The sequence below is a fragment of the Ovis aries genome, chromosome 1 (genome assembly GCF_016772045.2).
Source record: "Ovis aries strain OAR_USU_Benz2616 breed Rambouillet chromosome 1, ARS-UI_Ramb_v3.0, whole genome shotgun sequence".
NCBI classification, from domain to species: domain Eukaryota; kingdom Metazoa; phylum Chordata; class Mammalia; order Artiodactyla; family Bovidae; genus Ovis; species Ovis aries.
The window spans coordinates 74,681,841-74,706,196 of NC_056054.1; the positions used below are offsets into that span (position 1 = coordinate 74,681,841).

At 35.9% G+C, this 24,356-nt stretch overlaps 1 protein-coding gene across 2 annotated transcripts in view; it reads right to left on the reverse strand.

Annotated features, from left to right (window-relative positions):
* The window catches only part of DPYD (dihydropyrimidine dehydrogenase), a 930,457-nt gene that overhangs the window by 430,219 nt on the left and 475,882 nt on the right, over positions 1–24,356 (reverse strand). Inside the window, exon 14 of one of the 2 annotated variants that reach the window (XM_060411987.1) lies at positions 1–24,356. This exon is cut by the window's left edge and continues 22,624 nt beyond it; it is cut by the window's right edge and continues 7,647 nt beyond it. The exons of the other annotated variant lie outside the window; for it this stretch is intronic. The gene's annotated coding sequence lies outside the window, so the exon portion shown is untranslated. 2 annotated transcript variants of the gene reach the window in all.

Below are 24,356 nucleotides of genomic sequence, written 5' to 3' on the forward strand. Positions count from 1 at the left end.
AGGAGGCCACACACAGAAACAGTGAATATATTTACAGTAAATTTGTATTAGAAAGGGGATGTGATCGTCCACCTCTTGTTATAGCTGTTAAGAGTACTGTTATCAATTTGGGGCAACAGTGCACTTTCATTAAAAAACAGTAAAAATGGTTAAGAGACTTAAAATGATATCACATGAGGAACAGTTCAAAGAAGTATCTTACAGAAGGGAAACCAAATGATATATAATAGTGTTAATCATTTATATGAAGGACAGTCATACACAGGAAGTTTAGACTATTTTTCAAATAATCCTAAGAAGGAATAACTTGCCCAATAACTAGGAACTACTCAAAATGATTTCAACTCTACTTTTAATATCCAAAGCTATTTAAAGAGGCCATACTTTGTACAGAGTTCCTCTTAGAAGAGTTCCAATTTTTCCACATCTTCACCAACCGTTGTTTCATAGTTTTTTGTGTTTTTTTTTTTTTTAAGGCAACCTAACAAGTGTGAGGTAATATCACTTGTGATTTTAGGTCCAAATCTCTCTGATTATTAGTGATGGGTATAAAGTTTCTCTTATGCAAGATGAGTTTTGGAGATCTGCTTTACAAAATTGTACCTATAGTTATAACAATGCGATATTGTGCACTTTAGAATATGTTGAGGATAAACCTCATATTAAGTGTTCCTATCAAAATATAAAAATATACACACACAAAAAAAGGATATTTCTAGAGATGATGAATATGCTGTTTCTTGGCACGTAGGGTGGTCTGGTATTCCCATCTCTTTCAGAACTTTCCATAGTTTATTGTTATACACACAGTCGAAGGCTTTAGTATAGTCAATGAAGCAGAAGTAGATGTTTTCTGAAATTCTCTTGCTTTATCAATGATCCAGTGAATGTTGGCAATTTGATCTCTGGTTCTCTGCCTTTTCTAAATCCAGCTTGAACATCTGAACTTCACGGTTCACATACTGTTGAAGCCTAGCTTGGCGTATTTTGAGCATTCCTTTGCTAGCATGTGAGATGAGTGTAATTGTGCGGTAGTTTGGACATTCTTTGGCAATGCCTTTCTTTGGGATTGGAATGAAAACTGACCTTTTCCAGTCCAGTGGCCACTGCTGACTATTCCAAATTTGATGGCATATTGAATGCAGCATTTTCACAGCATCATCTTTTAGGATTTTAAACAGCTGAGCTGGAATTCCATCACCTCCACTAGCTTTATTTGTAGTGATGCTTCCTAAGGCCCACTTCACTTTTTACTCCAGGATGTCTGGCTCTAGGTGAGTGATCACATCATCATGGTTATCTGGGTCATTAAGACCTTTTTTGGGTAGATCTTCTGTGTATTCAAATCACCTTTTCAGGAATACAGAATATAATGTTTCATGGTGGTATATAATGTAGAAAATGCATACAGATATGTAGTTTTGTCATTTTGAACATCTTTCCTAAAATTTTATTTAGCCTGAATGAAACATATAATTATAACGAAAATTGGACATCACTTTTTTTCTACAGAACTCAATAAATTGTGAATAAAATGCAATTTGAATATAAATTCTTTTGACTTTTGAAATTACATTAAAAAATGATTCCAAATTTTACCTATAAAAATAAAGCAGTGATAATAGCTAAAGAAGTGTAAAAAATAAGAAAAGTACAATGATGTATATTAGTAAAATTAACAGAAGAATAAAAATCAGTAATTTTATCAGCATGGTTTTATCACAAGAGGAGATTGAACAATGGAGCAAAATAGAAAGCCAGTGTATGTGGGCATGTTTGTGAATATGGTGGATGAAAGTGAAAGTGAAAGTGAAAGTGAAAGTGAAGTCACTCAGTTGTGTCTGACTCTTTACGACCCGCGGAGTGTAGCCCACCAGGCTCCTCTGTCCATGGGATTCTCCAGGCAAGAATACTGGAGTGGGTTGCCATTTCCTTCTCCAGGGGATCTTCTCGACTCAGGGATCAAACCCAAGTCTCTCGCATTGAAGGCAGACGCTTTAACCTCTGAGCCTCCAGGGATGCCCTGAGTATGGTGGATAGTTAGACCCTAATGTCCAATTTAAGGGAAATATTTATGAAATAGTCATCAATTGTACTAGGACAATTGACACATCATTTAGAGAAAAATAAATTAAAAATGGGCTTGCTTGGTGCAGGAGACACAGGAGATGCAGGTTCGATCCCTGGGTTGGGAAGATCCCGTAGAGGAGGAAATGGCAACCCACTCTAGTATTCTTGCCAGGAAAATTCCCTGGACAGAAGATCCTGATGGGCTACAGTCCATAGGGGAGCAAAGAGTCAGGCACAACTGAGAATGCGTGCACTTATGCATAAGCTAAAAATAATGATGATTGTCTATACACCAGAAAAGATATTAAATTTTATAAAGTAAAATAAGTAAACAAATAAGAGGAAATAGAAGAAATATATGTTAATATAAGTCTCAATTTTACACGTTGGTAAATTTTCTAAGTATAACAACAATGAAAGCAAACAAATAGGACAATCTAGACAATAAAAATTTTATTTTTTTTTTATTTTTTTTTATTTACTTATTTTTAGTTTTTTATTTTTAAATTTTAAAATCTTTAATTCTTACATGCAATCCCAAACATGAACCCCTCCCACCTCCCTCCCCACAACATCCCTCTGGGTCATCCCCATGCACCAGCCCCAAGCATGCTGCATCCTGCGTCAGACATAGACTGGCGATTCAATTCACATGATAGTATACATGTTAGAATGTCATTCTCCCAAATCATCACACCTCTCCCTCTCCCTCTGAGTCCAAAAGTCCGTTATACACATCTGTGTCTCTTTCCTGTCTTGCATACCATCTTCCTAAATTCCATATATATGTGTTAGTATACTGTATTGGTGTTTTTCTTTCTGGCTTACTTCACTCTGTATAATCGGCTCCAGTTTCATCCATCTCATCAGAACTGATTCAAATGAATTCTTTTTAACGTCTGAGTAATACTCCATTGTGTATATGTACCACAGCTTTCTTATCCATTCATCTGCTGATGGACATCTAGGTTGTTTCCATGTCCTGGCTGGGAAGGCAGTTCTATTTGCAATTTTAAGGAATCTCCACACTGTTCTCCATAGTGGCTGTACTAGTTTGCATTCCCACCAACAGTGTAGGAGGGTTCCTTTTCTCCACACCCTCCAGCATTTATTGCTTGCAGATTTTTGGATCGCAGCCATTCTGACTGGTGTGAAGTGGTACCTCATTGTGGTTTTGATTTGCATTTCTCTAATAGTGAGCATCTTTTCATGTGTTTGTTAGCCATCCGTATGTCTTCTTTGGAGAAATGTCTATTTAGTTCTTTATACTTTCATACCATCTAATTATAAAAATATAAATGAAAACCTGGGATAATATTTGCAGCATGGCTAACTTGGATTAATACTCTTGCTCAATTGGAAGGGAAGGATTAACAGCTGAGTTGCGGCCTCTCTTCTAGCTCCAGTATCAGCAAAATTTTTCTGTAAAGAGCTATTTAGTTAATATTTCAGTCTTTGTGATTCAACCAGTCTCTGTCATAACTATTCTGCAATTGTACCATGAAAGCTACCACAGACAAAATAAACTAATGGATGTGGCTGTGTTCCAATAAGACTTTATTCACAAAACTAAGCAAGGGGCCAGATTTGGCCCATGGGCCTGACTTTGCTGACCTTTGTTCTAGCTTCAGAGATGCTCAAAAACTTATCTTTGACCAAATTCTCCTTACAACAATAATTCAAAGAACGTATATCCCATCTACTTTAAACAAGAGTCCTGCTGAGATTATGCTCTACTCATTGGACAGTTGCCCCTTGTTAATGAGTTTGGTCATTAATTAATTGATGAGATGCAGCTACATCAAAGAATGGGAGCCACATACCTACCACTGAGAGAACCATAAACTAGCAAGGTAAAAAAGACTAAATGGATCCCAAAGAGGTGATGGTCACTCTGAATTGGGAGTCTTCACCCAGGTAGCCTCTTTTCTAGCGACCACGCAAATCCACAGTACAGAATGATTTGTGGATGTTGGAAACAGTGCCAGAGATTCGTGTCACTTCCACTCTGCTGCCACTCTGGATGCTGAACAGACCTGTCCCAGGTCTTCTTCAAATCTAAGTAAAGCTGATACTGAGTTTCTGAGCTAGACTACTAATTCAAATCCAAAGACAACTGCTGCTGATAAGAATAAATATAAGTGCAATTATAAAAGGTTTTAAATCAGTAAGAAAAAGATAAAACTTCTAAGAGAAAAATGACCAGTAAATATGAATAAGTAGCTGGTAAAATAAAAATTGATATGAAAAATGAAAAGAGCAACAATTAAAAAGTGTTATCTCATTAGTAATCAAAGAAGTTTAAAAGCTACCCCATTATTCATTATATGCCCATCAATACAGAATTTATTTTAATGATAATACTTGGTGAATACTGGTGAAACTTGAGGGAATAGGAAACTTCATGGGCTATCATTAGAGTTTACACTGGAAGACTTGAAGGAATTTAGCAACAGAGGTGCAATAAAATGTACTTTTTGAACAACAGTCTCACTTCTGGGATTTTATTTCAAATGTAAGTCATATAAAATATAAATTTATATGCATACATATAGTATGTATAGCATTATTTGTAACAGCAAACAAACTAAATACAGCTTTAAATATGAAATAGTAAATTATTAACCTTAAAATTATAATGAAACCAAATTCATCAGACATTGTTCACTGCCTATTTAGTGTTCACGTCTACTTTTGTTCTTACTCACAGATTCCAGATATCATTTAGGGAACAATGTGCCCAATTTAAGACTTGCCTCCCGATATTCCCTTGCACCTAAGGGAAGCCATCTGATATAGATCTGGCCAGTGAAAAGTAATCTGAGAATTTCTGAAAAAGCTTTGCTTCCTGATATAGACATTGCACGTCCCTGCTTTTCCTTTATTTCTGCCTAAAAAACTTATTTCTCAAGAGCATCATTTAAATTCTAGAAAGCAAGAAGAAATGCCTCAAATTTTTGAAGAGGCGTAACTTTTAAGCTAGAAATCTTAAATCAGGGAGAATTCTAAAAATGTTCCTGCTATACATCCTTTCTGAGGAGCTTTCTGGAGGACTGGTTTTAGGAAAATAAGAGATCTAACCAAGAAAGGAAGAAATGGGATTCAGGAAACATGCACAGTAGCATAAAGTAATTTGAAGATTCAGAAACAAGAGTCTAGATTAGAACAGAAGTGGGTGGTCTCCATAAGTCAGAACAAGCTGACTGAATCTTTGGAACTTTTTGTGGAAAATGGCTTATGCATATCTAAGAAATCAGGTAAAATACACAGGAAAAAGAATGAGAGTTATATAAAAAATAAAACATTTTTAAAAGGTGCAATTATTAAATCTATATAATACAAATATTTGTAAGTCAAAGGAAACAATCATTGCACACAACTTGAGTCAACAATGAACGATATTTACACAGACAAAGTAAGGTAAACATTAATAAGAGAATGAAATTCTTAGAAACTGTAATAGGAAGCCAATAGGAAATGTCCAACTAAAAAATGCAATGTAAGTATATTATTTAGAATCACAATGTTTTAAAAATCTCAAAAAAAAATGGTAAGAATTGAAAGAATTGCTCTGCAATAGCAAGAAAAGAAAGTGCTAAAAAGTGGGGCAGGGTACAGTTGAATTTCATAGAAATATTTTCAGTATTATTTGAGGTTTAACTCTGGGTACATACTTTGCTAACAACAAACTTTTGTTTTAAAATAGTTATAGAAAGTAGGTTTAAATGTGGTACAGAATCTACTATGTTAAAGATTACTATTCTCTGTGTCTAAAAATACCCCTCAATTGTTAGAGACAAATGACTCAACAGAAAAGAAGTCAATATTTGTCCTTAGTCTTTATTAAAGTTTTGCGGGAGAAAGGAAAAAACAAAAAAGCATAGTTAAAGGATGTGCACAGTCCTTTCACAGAGGAAGGAGAGCAAATAAAGATAACAGTATAAAAAGATGCTCAACTTTGCCAGTCCTCAGGAAAATGCACATGAATCAGGAGACATCATTTTTCAACCATAGGATTTTTGCAATACAGTGTGTGAAAACAAATAAAGGAAACCTCTTTTTAAATGAAGTGGCCAAGCCCTGAAGTGGGATCTCTCTTGCACCAGCACTCTCAAGATTTTCTCCTTGCCCAGCCAATAGCCCAACCAGTGAAAACCAGTGATGCTCAATCAATAAGAAGCTGCCACTATGCTGAACTCTTGCTTTCCTCCAGCGAAGTTTCAAACAGGCCCTCTCAACCCCATACTTTCCAAAAGATTGTTCCTCTACTTTGTTCTTCAGATATACTTGTGGTTCAGTAATAGTTGGCATGTCCTAAACTGCAATTCCTCTGCTGTTCTCAAATAAACACGCCTGTTGGGCTAAACTGCTTTCCTTTATCTTTTAAAGATTGAAAGCAAAAAAAAAAAAGGAAAGATTGATATAACATTCAATGGTAGAATTCATGGTGAATATGGATACTCTTACATCACCAGCTGTGTGAACTGCTAGGACATTTTTGAAAATTTAATCTTCAGTGTTTCTCAAAATTAAATAATACAGATATTTTTGAATCAACATTCCCCTTTAGGAATCTAGTTTAGAGAAATAATAGTCCAGGACATGAAATGTGAACATTATTAATGACAAAAATTTATAAAATCCAAATGTCCAGCAAGAAAAATGTAGTTGAATAAATCATGCTACATCTAATCCAAACAATGAGAATTGGGATGTCATTTTTTGAAAATGAGTGAATAATACCAATGAGGTGCTTACTTAGTACCTCATTGTACTAAGGCAGACTGCAAAAAGATAAATAAAACCACATGCATTAATATAACTATCTTGTTAGAACCTTAAAATCTTGATAAAGTTAAAGCTATGTTTTAAGTAAAAAAGCCATGGTTCTTTTGGCTGTTTCATTTAACTAATTGATACCTGCATTGGCATGTATTTTTATCCAACAAATATTTTAAATTACTAGTTCCTCTTAGAAAACTTTGTGAGCTCCACTTTCTCCCTCTCTCTTTGTATAGGTATGATCATTTACACACATAGATTCATCTAAACACACACACACATACACATTCCTAGAGAAATTTAAAGTACTGATAGTGGATTATAAATCACTATTGCATTGAAAGTATTTTTTTCCATATTGCTTCTATTAAAGCCAATGCATTACCTTCTCCTATTGGGGGTGACAGGGGTGAGGGGAGAAGGAAAGGTATATCACATTGAAAGTTATGAAAGTGATACTAGATGTCAACTTGACAACAATTGAAGAAAATAGCGCTGTTGTTGAGATAATGGTCTAGGGATACATACATATATAATCTAAGTATAAAGATTTACTGTCATTCAGTGAACTATACAGTTATTTAATATGTGGATGTATCCAGTTCATCCCATTGCATTAAACTGTCTTATTTCTCCTTTAAAGTGGTATTATCCACCTGAAAACATACTCAATTACACTTTCCACTAAGGATAAACTGTTAAAAATCAATGCACACATCATAGATACCTATATTTTCCCTTCCCCATTAGAGTTTAAGATTGCTACAATTCTGTAAGTATTGATTGACATCATTAGGTTATTTATGGTGAAGAACTTGAGGCAAAGATAGTTTCCACATGAGTTCTCTAATAGAAAATATACACTTAAATTCCACTGTTCCCCGCCCCACCCCCCCTCAGGTGAAGGCTGAACCAGATTCAGGTAAAACTGGTTTGGATAAATGAAGGCTATGGGCAGGCCAGTTTCATTAGTGATAATAAGAAAGAATTTTTAATGTTTTATTGGGAATCAAAGACAGCAAATTTAGTTCTCCTACTAGGAGTAGTTACTAAAAGTCTGTATTTATAGGTACTGAGTAGACCTTTTTTGCACAAAAAAAGTCCTCCACCTGCCTCTGCTTTCACCTGTAATTTCCTATTATGGAAGCTAAGATTTTAGTTCTTTTTACATTACCTGTCATGTAAATCCATCCTCCTCCAACCTCCCAACATAACAGATTTTCAGTTAAATCTCCAATCCACATTTTTATGTTTGGAGTCAGGTAAAGATTGGGAAAGAGAGAGAATGGGGGAAAGAACACAAATACAAGCTTGACTTCTTTGACTATATCTTGCATACATTTGTCTCTGGACCATATTTTGTATAATTGAATACCAGCTAGTGGAATAACCACACAGAGAGGTGCTATACAATACAGCTACTTTAAAACACTGTGATTTGTGTATCTCCTGTGGGATAAACATAATGTAAAGCAAAACAAAATAAAATATATGTCAACATTTTTTCAGTATTAAATTTGTTGGGATAATGGGATTGCTGTGTATAGTACAGAAGAAAGAAAGTATAAATGTAACATTGACAATGTTAACTAAAAATCATGCAGTTTTGAATTTGCATTGGAAATAATTTGTATTATTATTTATTTTATTCTAAAACAGTTAATATTCAGATGGCTGCCTTTTTAAAGCCTAGAGACAATGACCAACCTAGCATCAGTGGGTGGCCCTAAGATCCAGATTATGGTCTCTAAATACTACTTTTTTAATTAAAATTGCTTAGAGAAATGACTAATTCTATTTCAAGGCAGAAAGAAAGCAAAGTGAGCCTAAAATGTTTTATCCTATCAAAAAGCAAGGAAGCTGCCAAAAAATACAAGAGCACTAGTAGGGTCATGGGAAAACTTATAAATAAGTGGAAAAACTAAAGCATTTATCTTGCTTATCCATATGAACTCTAGCTCCAGGGTCATCAAATAATTCATGGTAGGAAATTACTCTTTACAGAATTCTAGTTAACATCTGAAGATGTAAGATAGAAATAAATTATTATGTTTATGCAATGCCAAACAAATTAACAGACCCATAACCAACAGAGTAATATGACAAAATTTGTTTTGCAAGTCAGGGTACTACTGAGACGTTAGAAAAAAACATGTAACCTGGGGCTTTTTGGGGTTTATAACCTCTTGAGATGACCACTAGCTACTTACAAGCATCATCAATACAGAAAAGTGGCTATTTTGTATACCCTGAGAAATGAGTATAGATAACTATTAGATATTCTTGCCAAAACAACACCACAAATACTATCAATTCTCTAGATCTAACCATATATTACATATATTACAATATATCTAAGAATCTACAGATAATTTAAAAAAAAAGATCAAGGAGACAACAAACAAAATTTTAAAAAAAAACTCTAAAGAACAGATTAGTTGGCTTCTCTAACAAAAATTTCAATTAAAAATTTTAAAGAGGTGGAAAATTTGTAAGAGATATAGAGAAACATCAAACAACTGCTATCTAGGGATCTTATTTGGATATACTAATTCAAATAAACAAACAAAATTTAAAACAAACAAAAAACTAGTTATTAAAAGCAAGAGAGTTCCAGAAAAACATCTATTTCTGCTTTATGGACTATGCCAAAGCCTTTGACTGTGTGGATCACAATAAACTGTGGAAAATTCTCAAAGAGATGGGAATACCAGAGCACCTGACCTGCCTCTTGAGAAATCTGTATGCAGGTCAGGAAGCAACAGTTAGAACTGGACCTGGAACAACAGACTGGTTCCAAATAGGAAAAGGAGTACATCAAGGCTGTATATTGTCACCCTGCTTATTTAACTTATATGCAAACAAAAAAAAAAAAAAAAGAAGAAAAACCTTATATGCAGACTACATCATGAGAAACACTAGGCTGAAGAAGCACAAGCTGGAATCAAGATTTCTGGGAGAAATATCAGTAACCTCAGATATGCAGATGACACCACCCTTATGGCAGAAAGTGAAGAGGAACTAAAAGCCTCTTGATGAAAGTGAAAGTGGAGAGTGAAAAAGCTGGCTTAAAGATCAACATTCAGAAAATGAAGATCATGGCATCTGGTCCCATCACTTCATGGGAAATAGATGGGGAAACAGTGTAAACAGTGTCAGACTATTTTTTTTGTACTCCAAAATCACTGCAGATGGTGACTGCAGCCATGAAATTAAAAGACGCTTACTTCTTGAAAGGAAAGTTATGACCAACCTAGATAGCACATTGAAAAGCAGACACATTACTTTGCCTACAAAGGTCCGTCTAGTCAAGGCTATGGTTTTTCCAGTGGTCATGTATGGATGTGAGAGTTGGACTGTGAAGAAAGCTGAGCACCGAATAATTGATGCTTTTGAACTGTGGTGTTGGAGAAGACTCCTGAGAGTCCCTTGGACTGCAAGGAGATCCAACCAGTCCATTCTGAAGGAGATCAGCCCTGGGATTTCTTTGGAGAGAATGATGCTAAAGCTGAAACTCTAGTACTTTGGCCATCTCATGCGATGAGTTGACTCATTGGAAAAGACTCTGATGCTGGGAGGGATTGGGGGCAGGAGGAGAAGGGGACGACTGAAGATGAGATGGCTGGATGGCATCACTGACTCGATGGACATGAGTCTGAGTGAACTCCAGGAGTTGGTGATGGACAGGGAGTCCTGGCGTGCTGGGATTCATGGGGTTGCAAAGAGTCGGACATGACTGAGCGACTGAACTGAACTGAAGGAATTTTTAAATTATTTTTAGCTATTATTCTAGTATCATTTTAATTTTAAAAGTGTTTTTGGACATATATTGACATATTTACCAATTAAATCATAAAACAACTGATATTTACTTCAACCCAGAATAGAAAAGGTGATGAGGTAAAAATGGATAAAAGTTGGCTATAAAGTTATAATTACTGCAGCTTAGGGGTGGGCATGTTTTCTGCATTTTGAAATTTTCTGTAAGTAAAAGTTTTTAATATGACATGAATACTAAGTTCCATTGTCCCTTTTCAGACATTCAGAAGAGGTCCCATAATAATCTGTATCTAATATTTCAATTTATGTCCCATATTTTATAATTTATATATATATATATATCAAAAGAATATTTGTGCCTATTATAAATTTAATCTCTAAATCATAAGCTAACCACAAACTGACATGACTTACAGGTGTAATGTCTGAAAAATGGGGAAGATGACAGGATAACACCACAATATGAGCACATAAAACTTGGTTGAAAAGACAAACCATAGCTTCATAAACTATTTACACTTGCTGATATCAGGAACCTTATTTTTAGGAGAAATTATTATAATGAAAAATGTATTTTTAAGGAACTAATGAGTTTGGGTCATGTGTCACCCTAAAGGGTTAATATCAGAAATATATAAACAGCTCATACAATTCAGTATCAAAACCCAAACAACCCAATGAAAAAATGGGGAGAATACCTGAATAGACATTTTTCAAAAAAAGATAGTCAACAGTTATAGGAAAAAATGCTGAATATTGCTAATTATTAGACAAAAGCAAATCAAAACCAGATGAGATAGCGTCTCATACTTATCAATGGCTGTCATCCAAAAATACCACAAATGACAAATGTTTACGAGGATATGGGGAAAAGGGAGGCCTTTTATACTGTTGGTGGTAATTTAGTATAGCCACTGTGGAAAATAGTATGGAGGTCCCTATAAAACTAAGTATACAACTACGATATGATTCAGCAATTCCACTTCTGGTTTTATCTGAAGTAAAAGAAAGCACTAATTTGAAAAGATACATGCACCCCAATGTTCAAAGCAGCATTATTTACAGTAGCCAAGATATGTAAGCAACCTAAGTGTCCATCAAGAGATGAAGGGATAAAGAAGATGTGGTGTATGTCTGTATGTATGTATGTATGTGTGTGAGTGTATACTAACAGCGAAATACTATCCACCTATGAATAAATAATGAAATTTTGGCACTAGCGCCAACATGAATGGACCTGGAAGGTACTATGCTTAGTGAAATAAATCAGACAGGGCAAGACAATATCAAAATGTCTGATATCGCTAATAAGTAGAATCCAAAAATCAACAAATGAATATAATGAAACAGAAGGGAAAAAAAAAAAAGGTTTGGAACCATGTTCTTACCTTGTCATCAAGGCAAAAGCCCAGTTCTAAAATCTGGGTGAATTTAGTACAGTAAAAGGCAAAGAATCCAGACTCAGAAATTCTCAGATTGTCCCTGTTGAGTCTATTTCCACCACAACTACATGTGCCAGAACTACTCGATGATATTATCACAGACTTGACCTGAGGTTACTAACCTGGTTAATCCTTCCCTACTATCACAAAGATGACAAAATGTATCACTAATGATAGTTACCGTTTGTTGAGCACTTGCTATGTTATAAACACTGTATAAGGTTTTACTTCTATTATTTGCTAGGAGTGTACTTGACCCATGGGTGAACTCAGTAACTTGTAGTTATTACTACTTCATTATAACACGTGTAGAAATAAGAAACTGAAACTTAGAGCTGAAATATCTTGGACAAAGTCCCCTAGCAAATTGGGACATGAAAGGGAAACTTGCTACTGAATACCTGAGATATAAGCATAAGTCGTCCCGTTGATGTTTAAATCAGCTTAAAAATTCATTCCCATTGTGTATATGTACCACAGCTTTCTTATCCATTCATCTGCTGATGGACATCTAGGTTGTTTCCATGTCCTGGCTATTATAAACAGTGCTGCGATGAACATTGGGGTACATGTGTCTCTTTCAATTCTGGTTTCCTCGGTGTGTATGCCCAGAAGTGGGATTGCTGGGTCATAAGGCAGGTCTATCTGCAATTTTTTAAGGAATCTCCACACTGTTTTCCATAGTGGTTGTACTAGTTTGCATTCCCACCAACAGCGTAAGAGGGTTCCCTTTTCTCCACACCCTCTCCAGGATTTATTGCTTGCAGATTTTTGGATCGCAGCCATTCTGACTGGTGTGAAGCGGTACCTCATTGTGGTTTTGATTTGCATTTCTATAATAATGAGTGATGTTGAGCATCTCATGTACACCTGTGGTGGATTCATGTCAATGTATGGCAAAACCAATACAGTATTATAAAGTAAAATAAAGTAAAAATAAAAAGTTAAAAAATAAATTCATTCCCCATGGCAGTGCTAGATGAAAAGTTGCTTGGTGAATCAGAAAAAAGAACAACAGTGCTTTATTCATTAATTCAAAATTGAACAAAATTTTGATTCATGCTCTAAATATGTACCTAGTACTGTTACCCTTAATATTTGGGGGGCAATTACTAGATGCCAAGAAATGTATTGAGTCCTTTCATCACTATGCCAGATCAACCACTGCATGATACTGGTTGGGCAGGTCACTAACTTTTCTATGAGTCCTTTCTATAAAGTATTAATTCCCTTTCTATAAAGTATTTACAATTACAGTATCTTTATATAGTGAGTGAAGTAGTACTTTATCATCATCATCACTATCATTAACTCAGTGCCTACTCACAGCAATTCCTTATGGTGTATACTCTCATCTGCTCTACCACTTACTAATAGCTTCTCTGAAAGCAAGCATTCTGTGTCTCATCCTCGTCTGCTGTATGGGACTAATGTTAATACATAGGCTTCATAGGCTTGCTGTGGATACTTAGTGAGGCAGTTAACCCACAGTTCCTGGAATATAAACGAATAAGAATTCCTTTCAATTGGGTAAACATTTAATGAATTGGAGAATGGAGCAGATATGCATGACTTTACCCCTGAAACCAAAAAGAATTAAACATTATATATACTGCACAATTATGAGGGCTCACTGATCTTTTGTGTCATTGTATTTTTTTAGAGTTTCTTTTGATACCATTTTTAGAGTAACATGATTAAAGAATAAGGGAAGATATTTTATAGTAGAAAAACAATTTATTTTGGAGTTAGATAAACGTGAGTAAGAATTCTGGCTTCATCATTTAATAGATATGTGACCCTGAATAGTTTACTTACTTCTCTGGGATTCTGATTCCCCATTATAGGATTATGAAATAATGTGAGAAGATACTGCATTCCCGTTTCTAAGGTCTATCATGATGATTAAATCAGATGATCAATGTCAATTATTTCAGTCATATTTTCCTCTGTATAATGTTTTTAGAGGAAGGTAGGAGATTTGATCCTAGAATTTTGCACCCTCAGATTAAATATTTTTCTTTCAAAGCTGCAACATCAGCAGATTATCCACCCAACTATCATAGTAGCACTGCCATTGAGAATGCATTTTCAAACTGGTTGAAACAACAGGACTTATTATGGATACATGATTATGGATACAGCTCCTGCATTCGGTATTCAGTAGCAGCTTTCCCTTTTATGTCCCAATGCCTCAAAAAGAGCGCTTCTGATATGGTGTTTTTAATTCATTTCCACTTATCAAGAAGGGAATATCAGGTTTTATTTCAAATTTGTGTCATCCCATTGCTGTGCGATACTTGACATCACAAAATATGATGCAACTCTTCACATATTAAGCTCAATACAGTCATAAATTTGCACTCGAAGCCCTCATTGACTTCAATAGAGCTTCGACTTGTAGAATGATTGCAGATCAAGGCATTTTGATATAATGTAATTTTTAAGTAGCTTTTCTCCATAAGTAGAAACATGCTGAGAATAGCAAACTACCTGCGCAGCATACACACAGCAGTCAGTAATCTCACTCCTTGTCAAAACATTTTCTGTTCATATGGGAGTGTTGACTGTGGTGAGAGACTTAAAAAGATTTTAAGGAAAATCTCTGTAGCCACACTCTACTCCCTATGAGCATAACACAAATTTGAGGAGCTTCAGTAAAATCCATCCTTACGGAACCATACCTTGGATGCTTTATTACAATAAACTAGCTATCATTCGACTGTTGACCTTCTATGTATGCCAATCACAATATGTTTCCCTTCATTTTAAATCAGGTTTTGTTTCCAAATGAAGATTTATTTTTCCAGTTGATCATAGTATGAACATACAGCATAAATCACAAAGAACACAGCCTGCAAAGATATGTTTCAAGTTCAAGCAGCAATGATCTGCTACTTATAATCCTGAAGACAATAAACAGTTTTATCCAATCAACCAGAGTCTAAAGAAATTCAAAGAATGAAAAGTCTTTGAAATATACAGGCTTTTGGATATCAAATTACCTTTGAAACCCCCACCCAGAAGTATCTCTAACAAAATCCATTTGAAATACTGCTTCAATATTCTAAAAAATCAATAATTTAAACCACAGGTTGAACATTTTTACTGCTTCTACTGCAGACTGTCATTTTTTGAAATGAAAATGCTAATGATACCGAAGGGGAAAGCACTAAGCAGAAGAGATGCATGAATGAAACCTTGGATTGTCTAGACTTGCTGGTTTGATCTCTTTCTCTCTCACTCATCTGTGACAAAATGTCTTTTAAAATCAACAACTTTCATTTTGCTGTTTCTAAAAAAATGCACTTTTCTGTTGTACATTATATTCTTCTCTATAAGAAGTTAAGGAATGTGCTATAGCAATACATTTTTTAGTAAATATGAATACAGAATGTAATACCAAGTAGGCTCTATTATTTCAGCATAATCTATAATGTCAGGACACCTTTAAAATATTGCACAGAGCACCAGGGAGAAGATAATCCCCTAGTACTAACGGTTTTCATATTCATACCACTGTACTAAAACATCAGCAGTGAAGAAAGCCATGGAAATCCAAGGCTCAGGGGAGTTCAATTCGAAAGAAACTTTTTCATTGCCTCTGAAATTATTTGCAGTACTTAAAAACGTTAAGAAATAAAGGAGTGATTCCAGGGTCATCGCCTTCCCTGTGGGGGCACTGGATTTAAATGAGCTCCACTTAACACAAAACCTCACTGGTAAAATGGGTGAATGTTGGAGGTGAGTCATTTTTGTCCAAGAACTGGGAATTCATAGTATATAAAACAACTTACTGGAACAAGGGCCAGAGAGATAAAACCAACAAAACATGGATGACTCACGAATAGTCAAACGTGATCCCAGGAACAATGGAATTTAAGAGGGAGTAATCTTGTCCCATAAAATAAGATGGCTTAAAAGGAGCCAATAGTAAATCTTTTAATAAATTTCTCACTTCTTTTCTAAAAACTTATAGCAACTTAAATTCAAACTATAGCTAAATCAGGACAAATGTGTTATTGACCAGTTTGTATCAAATGATAAATTACATCATGTTGCCACCGGAGAGAATTAAAAAAGTCCTAACTTGAAATAGAAGAGAACAGAGGAGAGGACTATGGTCTTTGCTGAGTGGTGACTGTGTCCGTGGCATTGAAATAAGACAGCAGAAGACACAACAAGGGAACTCAGAAACTAGTAAGCTAACATATACACACTGCTATATATAAATGAGATAAACAACAAGAACCTACTGAATAGCATAGGGATCTATATTCAGTAACTTGTAATAACATAAAATGGAAAATAATCTGAAAGAGAATATATATACATATATAACTGAATCACTTTGCTATACACTTGAAACTAATAATATACAATATTAGTTTCTCAGAGAGACATAAATCTGGTACTCAGGTAACTCTAAAAAGATTTTAAATGTTCTAATTAAACATTCAGCATGGTAGAGGAGAAAAGAGCTGGATAATAGTTCACTCACTACATTTTACAAGGCTACACAGTGTGTTGAAATTTCATTGCAATTTTTGTCTTTTTTTCCTATTAAAACAGGTAGTTCTAGAGTTCCAGTGGTTTATGGGAACACAATATTAAAGGAGTTAAGTTTTAAGGGACCTTAAGGCTAAGTTAAGTTTCTAGTAGGGGATAAAATGGGGAGGGCTCTTCAGGCGGGACCTGGCTGCATGAACAAGTGCTGGGGAAACATGAGGGTGCCCTTAGGCAGGTGTGGCTACAGCAGTGAGTAGTCTGTAAATCTTGTGCGCAAGCACAGTTTGGAGACTGGATAATAAAAAGGACACACGGGGTTTCAGAAATTGTATAATGCTACAAAGGGAACACTACTATTTTAAAAAATCTTAGGCTTTCTGTTACTAAACCTCCTTTTGTGAAACGGTGTAGTGGACATCTCAAGGCAAAGAAAAAGCTGGGTTAAGATGATAGAGGACTTTGTACAACATGCTAAGGAGTATGAACTTGCTCCTACAGGTAGACAAGAATAGTGACATCCAAAATCTACTTTAGGTGGGTAAATTCGGTTGAAAATAAGTATATTAATTTCTGTTGGGAAACACCAATGAAATTAGACCTTTTAAGGGGTTCATGAAGTGATCAAAGTGAAGACAAATGTGCCTTGAACAAGGAAAGCTAGTGCACAGATGTAAGATACATGTGTATGGAGTATTCTGGATTTGGAAGATGATTCTATGGGAATAGTCAATACTCCATTTGAGAAAGAAGGAGAGAAAGAAGGAAAGAGAGGGAGAGGAAAAGGGACACACAGAGAGAGACTGATCAGTTCCCCCACCTCAATAAACTGTGGAAATGTTTTTCTTGCCTTCTCTGTGTTCTCTCTCTCTCTCATAGAAAGTTAAGAGTCAAAATGTAAATATGGACTTAAATTGAGGAAGAGTTCTGTTGGTGGTACTTCATTCACTTGTGAACCCAAAGTTTTAACAAATTTCCCTTCCTAAGCTGCATCCAAGTGATTTGTTCCATTGTTGATTTTATTGACTATACTATTATTACCTTAGTATTTGAATCTGTCAAGTGCTGTAAGACAGTTTGTTAACAATTTGTCATGACACCTCTGCTGGGTGGGAGGATGACACACATCATTATCATTATTATTAAGATTTACTTTTACAGCTGGTGCCATGATAAATGATTTACAGATAAACATAGCAATACTCAAGTTATTTATATCAAGTTAATTAATCATATCGATTTAAAATCCTGATCTGTTATTTAACTTTTCCCTGTACATGTTAGTTTTAGATCTAATTTTGGAACAATTATATTGAGTTCAAACTTTCAAACCCTACATTAATACCTATATTTCATCTGAAAAATTATTAACATTTTCAGTTCAATTTTAATAACTGCAGTTCTTCTAGTAGGGTGACCTTTTCTTTCCAAATATTTGAAGTAATTAAGTTGGAGAATGAAAGTACCCATTGACAATTTTCTTTTGCTATTGAAAAATCCTACTTCAGTGACTGGCACAGAACAGAGAAACCAGGTTTTTCTCTTCGCTTCCTTTGTAAATGGCACAAACATAAACAGCTGCAGCCAGAGATCCAGGAGTTGTTCTTACCTTGTCCCTCCCCATCACTGGCTTCATGCTATCAATCACCAAGGCTGCTACTGTAGTTTCCTTTATATACACTAAATAAGTTGACATTACTCAGTCTACAGCCATGGGCCAATACCATTTCTTCCCTAACAGAATGTTCCTATATATTACATGCAGTCTGGAAGCTCCTTGTCATGTTCCTCCCTATTCTATCTTCAGTGCTCAAGTACAGTGCTTGGAAATAGAGTATTTGTTATAAGCATTTGTGGAGTGAATATATTGATCCTCCCACTCTTAAATGGCTATTTTCTAAAAACTGTCTGCCTAATACTAGAGAAATCTTTCCCCAAAAGACACATCTGATCTTGTCATTTTCACATGAAGTCCATCCATTACCCTTTAAGGAAAAAAAATTATAAAATCTTCCCCAATGAACAAATAAGGCCCTTTGTTACCTGATTCTAATTTAACTCGGCCTACACTGCAGATGGTGACTGCAGCCATGAAATTAAAAGACGCTTACTCCTTGGAAAAAAAGTTATGACCAACCTAGACAGTATATTGAAAAGCAGAGACATTACTTTGCCGACTAAGGTCCATCTAGTCAAGGCTATGGTTTTTCCTGTGGTCATGTATGGATGTGAGAGTTGGACTGTGAAGAAGGCTGAGCGCCGAAGAATTGATGCTTTTGAACTGTGGTGTTGGAGAAGACTCCTGAGAGTCCCTTGGACTGCAAGGAGAGCCAACCAGTCCATTCTGAAAGAGATCCACCCTGGGATTTCTTTGGAAGGAATGAAGCTGAAGCTGAAACTCCAGTACTTTGGCCACCTCATGCCAAGAGTTGACTCATTGGAAAAGACTCTGATGCTGGGAGGGATTGGGGGCAGGAGGAGAAAGGGACGAGCAAGGATGAGATGGCTGGATGGCATCACGGACTCAATGGATGTGATCTGAGTGAACTCCAGGAGATGGTGATGGACAGGGAGGCCTGGCGTGCTGCGATTCATGGGGTCACAAGGAGTCGGACACGACTGAGCGACTGAACTGAACTGAACCGATTCTCACTATATCATCCCTGTGAGGAAGCTCAGCCCTACTGGGCTTTCTCTCTCTACTTGACTTTGCACATGGTACTCATGCACCACGTGTTCCCTTTTCTTCTGACAGTTACTATTCAGAACTGCTCTTAAATATCATCTTTTTTTCTAATGACATCCCTTTCTTCCAATCTTGGTCTAGTATTTTTCTAGTTCCGTTTCTGCCTCTGTAAGCACGCTTTACAAAGTGTGTGCATTGGATACTGGTGTATCTCACCACCAGATGTCAACTTCTCTAAGAGCAAGGGTAGTGTAATAGTTCAACAATTTGTAATCCTTAAAAAATGAACAAAGAACTACAGAGATAATATAATTCTATTAAAAATACAGTGCTAAACAGGGAAATCTACTCAATGCTCTGTGGTGACCTAAATGGGAAGGAAATATAAAAAAGAGGGGATACAGGTATACACATAACTAATTCACTTTGCTGTACAGCAGAAATCAACACAACATTGTAAAGCAACTAATACCAATTAAAAAATTTTTAAATACAGTGCTAAGAGTACCAAATACATGGTTTGAGATTGCCCTATACCATCTACATAAACTTGAACAAAGCTGGTAACTAATTAATTTGAGACTAATTCTTCTTATCTATAAATGGGAGCTCTTAGACTAGAGTTATAGCTAAGGTTAAGTTTTTGTATTTTTTTAACTCTCATGATCTGTGCTATTGTAAACAGACTGAGAAAATTACCAAGTAGGGCAGCAAAAGCAGGGGAAAACATTTGATCCAGACTCCTAGAGCAATATTCTTTAATCTTGCTCTCAAGAGTGCATTTAAATGTTTCTCCTAAGGTGTCTAATTTTGTAAGTTAGGCTCATAATTTAGCTTGGAATATTTATTCATTCCCTTGAACTATATAAATGACCAAATAATAAGAGACTACTCTTTGAGTATATGACTTCCTATAATAATATCTCCCACAGGCCAGGGGTCCATATGAACTGGCTATTTTTTATAGGTTGCCTTCCACCCTCCACCCTAAACTCTTATTTTTCAGACCTGCTCTCACTTTATGTCTTCAATGGAAGTGCATCAACCTTTCCTAATGACCATACTTTGAAGATCAAGAGAGAAGAATGAAAAATGGCAGCTATGTTAACAGCTAGTATTAGCTGTCATGATGACATGTTATTAAGAATATTAATGCAATTATAAGGCCTTCATACTTTTACTATTTTAGTTACCAATTATCTTAGGAGTCAATATCGCAATGAGAGAAAACTTCAAATTCATTCTGATGGCTGTAATAAAAAAAGACAATCAACAATGCTGATTAGTGTGTGAAGATATTAGAGCCTTCACATACTGCTGGAGGTACTGCAAATTGGTGAAGCTATTTTGGAGAAAAGTTTGGTGATTCAGTGAAACTTAAACAGAGTCACCATATTACTCAGCAATTCTACTCCTAGATAAATTCACAAGAAAATTGAATATCCACTTAAAAACTTATACATGAGTGTTCAAGAAAACAGTACTTGTAATAGGCAAACAAATAGAAAAAAGATTCTATATATTTATGAACCAATGAATGGATAACAAGATGTTAATATAGCCACAGAAAAGAATGTAGTTTAGATACATGCTACAACATGAATGATATCTTGAAAATATTATGCTAGATAAAAGCAACTAGACACAAAAGGTACCATATTGTTTGATTCCATTTATATAAAATGCTCAAAATAGGCAAATCCATGGAGAGACAATGCATATTACTGTCCTCTAGGGACTGAGGGGTAAGGGAGGATAGGGAGCAATTGCTAACAGGTATAAAGTTTCTTTTCTGGAGTGATGGAAATGCTCTGAAATTAATTAGACAGTGGTGATGGTTATGCAATTCTGTGAGTACACTAAAAACTAAGGAAATCCATATTTTTAAAGAGTAAACTTTATGATGTATAAATTGTAACAGAAAAAATCTATAATGAAGTTGATAGCTAAGATTCCTAAATACTATATTTTTTACACTGATATTTTAATTGCAAAGAGAAAAAACTGTGATTACATAACACACACAAATATCTAGGCATGTAAAATATACACAAATATTTTATATACTATATACATGCTAAAGTAAAATATTATAAGTTCTCAGCAGATAATTACATGATATCAGGATATGTATAATTTATTCCTGTATTCAGTTCAGTTCAGTCAGTTGCTCAGTCGTGTCCAACTCTTTGCAACCCCATGAATTGCAGCACGCCAGGCCTCCCTGTCCATTACCAACTCCAGGAGTTCACTCAAATTCAAGTCCATCGAGTCGGTGATGCCATCCAGCCATCTCATCCTGTGTCATCCTCTTTTTCTCCTGCCCCCAATCCCTCCCAGTATCAGAGTCTTTTCCAATGAGTCAACTCTTCACATGAGGTGGCCAAAGTACTGGAGCTTCAGCTTTAGCATCATGCCCTCCAAAGAACACCCAGGGCTGATCTCCTTCAGAATGGAATGGTTGGATCTCCTTGCAGTCCAACGGACTCTCAGGAGTCTTCTCCAGCACCACAGTTCAAAAGCATCAATTCTTCGGTGCTCAGCTTTCTTCACAGTCCGACTCTCACATCCATACATGACCACTGCAAAAACCATAGCCTTGACTAGACGGATCTTTGTTGGCAAAGTAATGTCTCTGCTTTTCAATGTGCTATCTAGGTTGGTCATAACTTTCCTTCCAAGGAGTAAGCGTCTTTTAATTTCATGGCTGCAGTCACCATCTGCAGTGATTTTGGAGCCCCCCCAAAATAAAGTCTGACACTGTTTCCACTGTTTCCCCATCTGTTTGCCATGAAGTGATGGGACCAGATGCCATGATCTTTGTTTTCTGAATGTTGAGCTTTAAGCCAACATTTTCACTCTCATCTTTCACTTTCATCAAGAGACTTTTTAGTTCCTCTTCACTTTCTGCCATAAGGGTGGTGTCATCTGCATATCTGAGGTTATTGATATATCTCCCAGAAATCTTGATTCCAGCTTGTGCTTCTTCCAGCCCAGCTAGCTATATATAAATATAAACTATCTAGCTTTTGAAATAATAGACAAAACATTGAAATTTATATATAAACATAAACGAGGAATTTATTTTGAAGCTTGCGCTTTGTAAAAAGCGTTTTTTAAAACTTTACCTAGAATGATAGATATACTTGATTTCTTTTTATGCAAACTTATCTCACTAACAATAAATAAATTTTTCATATTACTCTCTAAGGAATAAAATGGAAAACTGAGTAAATCAAAAAGTAGAATGGTTGGCGTTTGAAACACTGACCTCTATATGATTTTTCTCCCTAAGGAGATCTAGTTTTAAATAAGCAATTTCAGTGTTTAGCCTTGTATTCCTTTGGTAAATTCACTTTTCTTCTATCTTGCATAATATCTTTAAAAAGACTTCATAACCTAAGACTCCATATGGAATGAATATGATTTTTCTTTACCCTTGAAATAAAGAATATTTTTATGTATCTGTGACTTAATATTTTAAGGTATCAGTTCAAAATATCTTGAAAAACATCTTATTTGTTAAAGTAGCAAAAAGTATCATTTGTCATGCAGTTCAGGTCAGTCGCTCCATAGTGTCTGACTCTCTGCAAACCTATGGACTGCAGCACCCCAGGCTTCCCTGTCCATCACCAACACCCGGAGCTTACTCAAACTCATATCCATCGAGTCAGTGATGGCATCCAACCACTTCATCCTCTGTTGTCCCCTTTTCCTTGTGCTTTCAATATTTCCCAGCATCAGGGTCTTTTCCAATGAGTCCATTCTCTGCATCAGGTGGCCAAAGTATTGGAGTTTCACCTTCAGCATCAGATCTTCCAGCGTATACTCAGGACTGATTTCCATTAGGATGGACTGGTTGTATCTCCTTGCAGTCCAAAGGACTCCCAAGAGTCTTCTCCAACACTACAGTTCAAAAGAATCAATTCTTCAGCTCTCAGCTTTCTTTACAGTCCAACTCTCACATCCATACATGACTACTGGAAAACCCATAGCTTCGACTGGACGGACTTTGGTGGCAAAGTAATGTCTCTGCTTTCGAATATGCTGTCTAGGTTGTCATAGCTTTTCTTCCAAAGAGCAAGGGTCTTTTAATTTCATGGCTGCAGTCACCATCTGCTGTGATTTTGGAGTACAGAAAAATAAAGTCTCTCACTGTTTCCATTGTTTCCCCATCTATTTGCCATGAAGTGACTGGACCGGATGCCTTGATCTTAGTTTTCTGAATGTTGAGTTTTAAGCCAACTTTTTTACTCTCTTTTTTCATTTTCATCAAAAGGCTCTTTAGTTCTTCTTCATTTTCTACCATAATGGGGTGTCATCTGCATATTTGAGGTTACTGATATTTCTCCCGGGAATCTTGATTCCAGCTTCTGCTTCATCCAGCCCGGCATTTCGTATGACATACTCTGCATATGACATACTCTGACATAACCTGCAATAAGCAGGTTGACAATATACGTACTCCTTTCCTGATTTGGAACCAGTCTGTTGTTCCATGTCCAGTCCTAACTGTTGCTTCCTGACCTGCATACAGGTTTCTCAAGAAGCAGGTCAGGTGGTCTGGTATTTCCATCTCTTTGAGAATTGTCCACAGTTTATTGTGATCCACACAGTCAAAGGCTTTGGCATAGTCAATAAAGCAGAAATAGATGTTTTTCTGGAACTCTATTGCTTTTTTGATGATCCAGCAGATGTTGGCAATTTGTTCTCTGGTTCCTCTGCCTTTTCTAAAGCCAGCTTGAACATCTGGAAGTTCACAGTTCACGTAATGCTGAAGCCTGGCTTGGAGAATTTTGAGCATTCCTTTGCTAGTGTGTGAGATAAATATAACTGTGTGGTAGTCTGATCATTATTTGGCATTGCCTTTCTTTGAGATTAGAATGAAAATTGACCTTTTCCAATTGTGGCCACTGCTGAGTTTTCCATATTTGTTGGCATGTTGAGTGCAGCACTTTCACAGCATCTTGTTTTCAGATTTGAAATAGCTCAACTGGAATTCCATCACCTCCACTAGCTTTGTTTATAGTGATACTTCTAATGCATTTGTGATGCATGCAACTTCAAAGTTAATATTAATTCAAAGATAT